The sequence below is a fragment of the Myxocyprinus asiaticus genome, chromosome 32 (assembly GCF_019703515.2).
Source record: "Myxocyprinus asiaticus isolate MX2 ecotype Aquarium Trade chromosome 32, UBuf_Myxa_2, whole genome shotgun sequence".
Classification (NCBI taxonomy): Eukaryota; Metazoa; Chordata; class Actinopteri; order Cypriniformes; family Catostomidae; genus Myxocyprinus; species Myxocyprinus asiaticus.
Window position 1 is genome coordinate 41,351,870 of NC_059375.1, and position 8,620 is coordinate 41,360,489.

Below are 8,620 nucleotides of genomic sequence, written 5' to 3' on the forward strand. Positions count from 1 at the left end.
AGCCCACTTGGAGTTTGCCAAAAGGCACCTGAAGGACTCTCAGACCATGAGAAACAAAGATTGAACTCTTTGGCCTGAATGGCAAGCATCATGTCTGGAGGAAACCAGGCACCGCTCATCACCTGGCCAATACCATCCCTAGAGTGAAGCATGGTGGTGGCAGCATCATGCTGTGGGGATGTTTTTCAGCGGCAGGACTGGGAGACTAGTCAGGATCGAGGGAAAGATGAATGCAGCAATGTACAGAGACATCCTTGATGAAAACCTGCTCCAGAGCGCTCTGGACCTCAGACTGGGGCGAAGGTTCATCTTCCAACAGGACAACGACCCTAAGCACACAGCCAAGATAACAAAGGAGTGGCTCCGGGACAACTCTGTGAATGTCCTTGAGTGGCCCAGCCAGAGCCCAGACTTGAACCCGATTGAACATCTCTGGAGAGATCTGAAAATGGCTGTGCACCGACGCTCCCCATCCAACCTGATGGAGCTTGAGAGGTCCTGCAAAGAAGAATGGTAGAAACTGCCCAAAAATAGGTGTGCCAAGCTTGTAGCATCATACTCAAAAAGACTTGAGGCTGTAATTGGTGCCAAAGGTGCTTCAACAAAGTATTGAGCAAAGGCTGTGTTTTTTTTGTTTGTTTTTTTTTTTTCGTTTTTTATTTTTTATAAATTTGCAAAGATGTCAAACAAACTTCTTTCACGTTGTCATTATGGGGTATTGTTTGTAGAATTTTGAAGGAAAATGATTAATTTAATCCATTTTGGAATAAGGCTGTAACATAACAAAATGTGGAAAAAGTGAAGCGCTGTGAATACTTTCCGGATGCACTGTATTTTATTGCACTATTTATTAATGACCGTGTTTATCTTTGTGTGACCCCACGTAGAGTGCCGTAACCCGGGTTTGAAAATTAGTGGGGTGCCAAAACTTGTACCACAATTACAATAATGTTTTTACACAATGATGTTGTGAAACATTAGTTATTAAAGTTAATGGAATAGCATAGCCTTCATCATGGCCAGTGTTCACATAGATGACATATTTCATAATGTAGTCTAGATGGGGTACTAATGTAGCATGCTACTGTTTTTGAATGTTTCAGATAATGTCATGATGATCATCAGGGCTGGATTAAGACTACTACTTTTTCCTCTGTGACATATGTGCTATTTTTCATGTTTTCTAAAGTCATAGAATAGCTGTTTGTGATGAATGAACCGAAATTGCGAAACCTTTTCCTTTGAGACCCAAAACATTCTTCCTCCAGGGGGAAGAAAACCAAATCCTCCACTGATCTCAGGATGTTTTTATATCTAATTGGAGACATTTTTAAACTGGATAGTAGTTTTTATTTAAAAAAAAAAAAATGATAGTTGCAATGATTCGTACCTGTGTTTGGAAACCCACTATATAATAATTTCTCATCCAGTGATAATAAACAATCCTGACCAGCGCTGATTTGGCTTCGCTATAAGCAACGCATCATTTAATTTCATTTAAGATGACTGATCCCAGTTCAAGAGTCTCTGTGCTGTCAAAACTTTCAATGTATGGAGTCATGTGAAAAAACAACATGGTGCTGACCACAGCGGAGTTTGTCTTTGGGAGAAACGGCAACAAAACTACATCTGGTAAGAAACCTAAAGTTTTTACAATGAAACCTGTGAGTCTCTAGTTTCATCCGATATGCCATTTTTTTTAAATTTAAGCAATTTATTGTGAAAAAACATGCTGTTAAACACAATGTACACTAATGTATACTTAAGCACATTTTTTCCCTTAGAAATCCTATATTTACTGTGGATTATCACATTGTGAATCAATGGGTTCATCCAAAAGCTGGAAAATGTTGCTTTCAGAGTCTTTATATGGAGTTAGGATGAAAATAAGGTGCATTTCAAACTGTTCTGAGACCAGTGCAGACAGAAAGCACACTGGAGGTTCAGTCATTCACTAAATAGGGAGCATCCTACTGTAAGATTGGTGTCAGGAGTGGAAGAAAGGAGACACAGGAGTAGATTCTTATCATCTTTTAATAATAATCGCTGGAGTGGAAACAAACGATCAGGCACAACATGCTAACATAACACAACAATAAATCTAAACTTAACTCAACGTATCACTTCAAGGACTGACTGAAGGATCATCACTTCAAGGATGAACAAAACTAGAGGGTGTGTATATATATATATATATATATATACACAGGGAAACTAATGAGGGAATGGAAGGCAGGTGCGGATGATGATGAGCAGATAGAAGTGATTAGGGCAGTGAATTCTGGGAAACGCAGTGCAGGGGAAAACTTCAAAATAAGAGTCCTTGAAGAAAATGAGGGAGACAGACTGTGACACCTATAGCTCTGAGCTAAGTGCATTCACTCCTAAAATCCGACCAAAAGTTCAGTTTCAGGCTGCAGATGATGTTTGTACCACTCAACATGTTTAGCAGACACAGGACAATGGTAATTGGTACATAGATTCAGATTCAGAATTTAAGATGTATAATTTGGCAGCAAGGTTGGCAGTGATTGGATGATGCTGGCCAATACTTTGAATCAGAATTATTTATGTCTATTTCCCAAAAAAATAAATAAATAACCATCACTCTTGGAAACACAACAAACAATTAGATCAAAAATCTGACTTTCTATAGTTTAGTACTATTTAAAATTTCACAACTCATATGTGGACATAATTTATTTATTTATTTATTTATTTATTTATTTTTTTTTAGGGGCCACAGTTACAGATCAAAAGGGGAATGGAAAATGGACACTGCAGTCATTCCTGGGTCTCAGGAGGTTAAACGTTTCTGCACATAACATCTTTCTCTTTCTCAGTGTTTTCCTCCAACTGTCTGCATCAGATATACAGTAGTTTACTATAAAATAAAGTCTATCAGCCCTTTTTAACATTGGAGTAGATTACTGATTGAATATTAGACTGTGTACCTGTTCTATGTAAACATCTTGATTTTTAAGTGCTTATTGTGCTAAATATGAAAGTATAAACAAATTAATTGCAAAATGTATCATTACCGCTGATAATAAATTTCACTTCATTCATTCAGCTATTTATTGTGTATAAGATCTTTAAACATTAAGACTGCATCTCAGTTTATATTACAGGAATAAATTCAAGAGCTTTTGGATTGAAGAAACGTGTGAATCTTGAAATATGTTTTTAACATTTAAAATGTTAAATGCTTCTTCAATTGGACTAAAAGCATTTAACATTTGTCTTTGATTTAGCCCGCCCACAAAAACTCCTTCCTGCAGGGCAAGTTTTACAAGAACAACTTCTTGTCTTACCATCATCAGACTGCTCCACATCCACAATGAACAGCTGCAAGACATTTACGAAAGAGGACAACAAGTACTAAGAATTCAGACAACTTTCAAAGCTCGAAGGCATTACAGGACGTAAAGCATAATTAGCATTTTATTGAATACAGAATCTGCTAATAATACAGTAAAAAAAATAAATAATAATTATTGCATAAATCTTCTTCTACATCATAACTGAACTTTACTTTACTTCAGGACACGCAAAGAGCTTAACCCCTTCGATGTCACCAACAAATAACACCATAAGCCTATGTGGTTTAATTACTTTCACTTAACATTGTTTATTTGTGTTTGTACTGACAGAGAATTCTGTTAAAATGATTTTGCATGGCTTCACAAACCACAAGTACCTGCACAAATTTTAATATGTAATGATTGTTCCCAATGTGACACAAGCAAATATATATAAAAGGTTCACTTTCTAAATGATGAATTGTCCTGCCCCCAAAATTGAGCAATAGCTTGAACTCGTGTCATATTTCTTTCCAGACCAAATGTCTTTGATTACATACACTGAAAATGCTGAAAAATATTTAAGTGCTGGCAGAGCCTCTTTTGGAGATTCTGCCCACATTTGAAAATCTCCAGCCTGTAGCTGTACTTACTTGGAAAAGTTCGACCATCAAAAACTAATCATCACTTGATTTATTCCATCCTTATTTGAATGCAAGAAACTGGCATGGGATAGTTCTACATCATCAAATCAACAGACATCTGGAGCACACGTGCCCTTAAAGGAACAGTTCACCCAAAAATGAAAATTCTCTCATTATTCACTTACACTGATGCCATCCATCCCAGATGTGTATGACTGTCTTTCTTCAGCAGAAAACAAATGAATATTTTTAGAAGAAGATAGATAGAGCTCTGTGTGATGTAAGAAACTTGACATGCATGTGAAAGGTCTACCAAATATCATCGGGATATAACTATCTGGAACACATTTGCCCTAAATAGAACCTACTCCAAACTGTCATCTGTTCTACATTAGACAATGACTCGATTCACAACATTGACAAAAGAAAATATTTTCTCTCAAATATAGCTTTGAGCAGCAATTACTGGGCCAACACTGTAAAGCTAAGATTGGTCTACACACTACAAGATTAAAGCATTTTTAAAGACATTTAGAGACTCTAGTTTTTTGATGTGTTGCCGATGTTGTGGTGCACACTTTACTGACTGCACAACTATTTGCAGTCTATGTGTGTGAATTACAAGATCATTCTCCTCTCCGACTATAGTTACGACCTGGAAATTCATTCTCACTCAAACTCACCCAATATGTCATGACAAGTCGTAAGAATAGTAAGAGATGGTGAAATCATAAGAAACCGTACGAGTTGGCTAGCAAAAAATGTATGACTTGTATTGCTGTTTACCACAGAAGGAAATAGCATTCTGGTGATTTATCACAAGTTTAACGAGATTCATTTTTATTGTAGGATTTTTTGATTAGGCTGATTTTTGATCATTATCAGCATACTGGTTCGCCTGTAAATGCACTCACTGAATCAGTAAGCAACACGAGACCAAAATGTTTTTTTTAAACACAACGGAAGTTCTTATTTAGTTGGCAACACCATTAACTCAGCAGAGAGTCGAGTCGGTCTGGTTATAAACATCCGTCTGCTGCCAGACACAGACTCCATCCAATCTCAACAAACCTCTCACAATTTCTTCCAGAATTAGTCTGTGTAATGTGTTTTACACAAACAGAATAAAAAATGCATACAAAGATAACAGCTGTGTAGTTTATTTTTCACCAACTGAACTGGTTTCACTGGTGTATCTTCACCTATTCTTTAAAATATAGGTAGAGAAAAATATTGGAGCAATTTAGGGGAATAAAATAAAAATAAACAAAAACAAAATTGCAAACATCAGTTATATCACTGTTCACTGAATGCAAAATTGTTAATGAAAACATTCTTTAAAAGTACTTTACAAAAAGGACAATAATTCATTGTTTTTGTATCATTTATCATAGAGTTAATTTAAGCCTTCCTTATATTCTGATCATACAGATCAATAACCCATTGTAATTTCACAGAAATGAATATAAAACATAAAAATGTGGAGTCAATTAAGAGTTTATGCTTTACAAAACCTAAATCCAAAGTCTCGGAATAGTAGTTCCATGTACAACAATAGCTAACTCATGTTTTCAATGTAATGCTATTTTATTAACTTTTTTCTTTTTGTTTCTTTTCAATGTGTAGATCTGAAAGGCATCATCTTTCATGAATTGAAATGTGACACAAAATGAATCGCTTTCATATTGTTGATATACTGCAATTATACAAAGCTTTCTTTATATCTGTTAGTACGTTTGAAGAACAGAAACACCCTTTCCTGGAATTCAGTTGGGCTGTGTTTCATCATTGTGTGAATGTTAGTATGATGATAAAACTGCTTACAATAGCCACAATGACAGCGATCTTAAATCCACGATCCTCTGCTTGATCTAGTTGATCTGTTTCTAAACAAAATTAAGAATAATACATACAGGCGCTTTCAAATTCAGTTATGTCATTGATTAAATCATAAAAAAAGGCATTTTTTTATAAGCAGGTATTGCTAAAAACATCAGTTCACAGGTAACAGTTGCTGAAAGTGATTTTAGCCATTCTAGAATTTCCCCTAGTTGAGCTGTTGGATTAGATATGACCCTTTTTCCAAAACCCCGAACTCCAAAGATACCAAATGAGCTTTATTTAGACCGACACAAGCAGAAGCTGTTGTCAAAAACAACAGAAGCAAAATAGCGCCCTCAACTGACAACTGTTATGAGCAACATGGCATAAAAATGGCATAAGCCTCAATTATTCGCTGCAACTACAATACTCTAAGAATTATTTTTAATTTTTATTTTATTTTGATGCTCTGTACTTACTGGTTCAATTTCATGTAAGTTGTTTTTGATAAAAAAACAATACTCTGAGAAAGTGCAAAATGGTTGACAGACAGAAAGCATCATTGTCCGCGGCTCGTGGACACATTTTTGTTTGCAGTTTACAGTCTAGAGCTGTTACAGAGACTGGAGAGATATCTCAGGACACTTATTTCACTAATATCTTTCAGGGAGTAGTAGAGCTGCACGATTCTGGATAAACTGAGAATCACGATTGTTTTTGCCAAGAATACAGATCATGATTCTGAAGAAAAAAATGCTTATTCAGTGATTTACAAAACCTGGACATGAGGGTAACAAAAGTAACATGCAATTTACTAGAGGTTCTGACAAAATGCTCTTTGCTTCAATCTATGCAAAAATGCAATAAATCTGTAAATCAAATATATTAATTTAGAATGTCCTTAGTCCACAAGAGGGTGCAACGCATTATAAACCAAACAGCACCTTGTTCTTCTTCTTTCAGCTGCTCCGTTAGGGGTCGCCACAACGGACCATCCATGATCTGCATATTTGATATGGCACAGGTTTTATGCCGGACGCCCTACCTGACGCAACCCCCAGTGGCTGGGGGACTCTCACTCACACCTACGGGGCAATTTTAGAGTCTCCAATTCATTTAACCTGCATGTTTTTGGACTTGTAGGGGAAACCAGAACCAGGAGAACATGCAAACTCCACAAAGAAAGGCCCAGTTGAGCCGGGACACAAACCCGGGACCTTCTTGCTGTGAGGCGACAGAGTTCTTAACTTAACAAGACTTAACATTTTTAAGAATTTGTCCTGTCTGCTTATATATTATCAGCTGTGTTTGCTTTAATATCTTGTCAAGACAGCATAGATTTAATCCCGTCTATTTACACTAGTAATTCGTTAACAGCTGTGTTTACATTAATATCACCTAAAGAGGAGTATTTTTATTATAAACACCGAAGTCTCGTGCAAGAGCGCTGCATTCATCACAACACACAGGTGCATGGACAGTCACATGCATGTGAGCGTTTAAGAGCAGCCGGATGTAATCAAGCAGTACTGAGAAGCGAATTTAGTCAGATTTGGGTAATGCCGGTATTATTTTAGCATCGGTCGTTAGCTATTAAAATATTGAATTGAGCAGAGATTCTGTCACACTCTAATCGTGGCTGCACCCTGTAGTTTGTAAAGCACTATGCTGGACAAACGTCTTTGCCGTTGTGTTTTATTTTATTATCTCGTGTAGGAGCGCTGTGTTTTGTAGATGCCATATAAAGTTTAAAAACTCATCTTGAAGTGAATTTCTCTTTTAAATTTGACTGCCTTACAAAGGCATGCCACGGTAACATTAATGAACATTGCAGAATCGTTGTCAGTCAGAAATGAGATCGCGATCTTTTAATGATTAATCGTGCAGCTCTAAGGATTAGTAACATTTTTTGCATACATTTCCATAAAAAAACAAAAGGGTCATATTCGTTAACATTAGTTAACATGAAGTAACAATGAATACTTATTTCAGCACTTATTAATGTTGGTTAATTTCAACATATACTAATAAAATGTTAAAAGGTGCACTCAGTAATTTTTTCCTCATTATAAAAAGTTTAACTCCTAAAGACATGAATTGTACTTTTGCAATATATGTATGAAATCATGAGCACTCACATTAAAATCAAGACTCCGGTCATATCAGTAACCTTTTAAAAGCTGTTTTATTGTACATGGAGAGGGTCCGCACATGGGGGCTGCCATGTTAGAATCACATGACCAGCTGAATACTACTCACTTAATCTCAGTAACTGTCCTGTTATTCGACATTTTTACTCAGGGATTAAATTAATCATGACTGACTGTGAATAGTGAATTTCTACAATTTCATCTGAAACTGAAAACTACTGATTTTAAATCATGCTGCATCCACACCACTAGGTGTCAGTTTAAGTCCAAGATGACACAAAATAGGGATGGGCGATGCCACTTATTTTCTTTTCGATCCGATACCAATAATTTCAAATCCAATATCGTCGACACCGATACCAATACAGATACTTCTATTTAATTGATTTTTTTGCAATTTCTTGGGAAAAAATGGGTAAGCTCTCATTCCCAGGAATGTGACCGTACAGTTTATTTTGTTGCACTAATACCACAGTTTAAAATATTTTCGTAAGAATTACAAAGTGAAATATGATATTTGTAAGACATCAAATACATACGTCTCTTTATGCACCGATAACTTCTGCTGTAAGCAGTCTGTGAGCTTGCTTGTATGAATAATCCAGTGTTATATCGTAGATGTCCAGAACAATATATGCAGTGCCACAAGACAAACACACTAAACAAATCATCAGAAATATATTTTATTGACTAATAATAATAA

General features: G+C 36.1%; 1 protein-coding gene across 1 annotated transcript in view; it reads right to left on the reverse strand.

Annotated features, from left to right (window-relative positions):
* The window catches only part of LOC127423612 (uncharacterized), a 150,497-nt gene that overhangs the window by 17,643 nt on the left and 124,234 nt on the right, over positions 1 to 8,620 (reverse strand). The gene's annotated exons all lie outside the window — the stretch shown is intronic.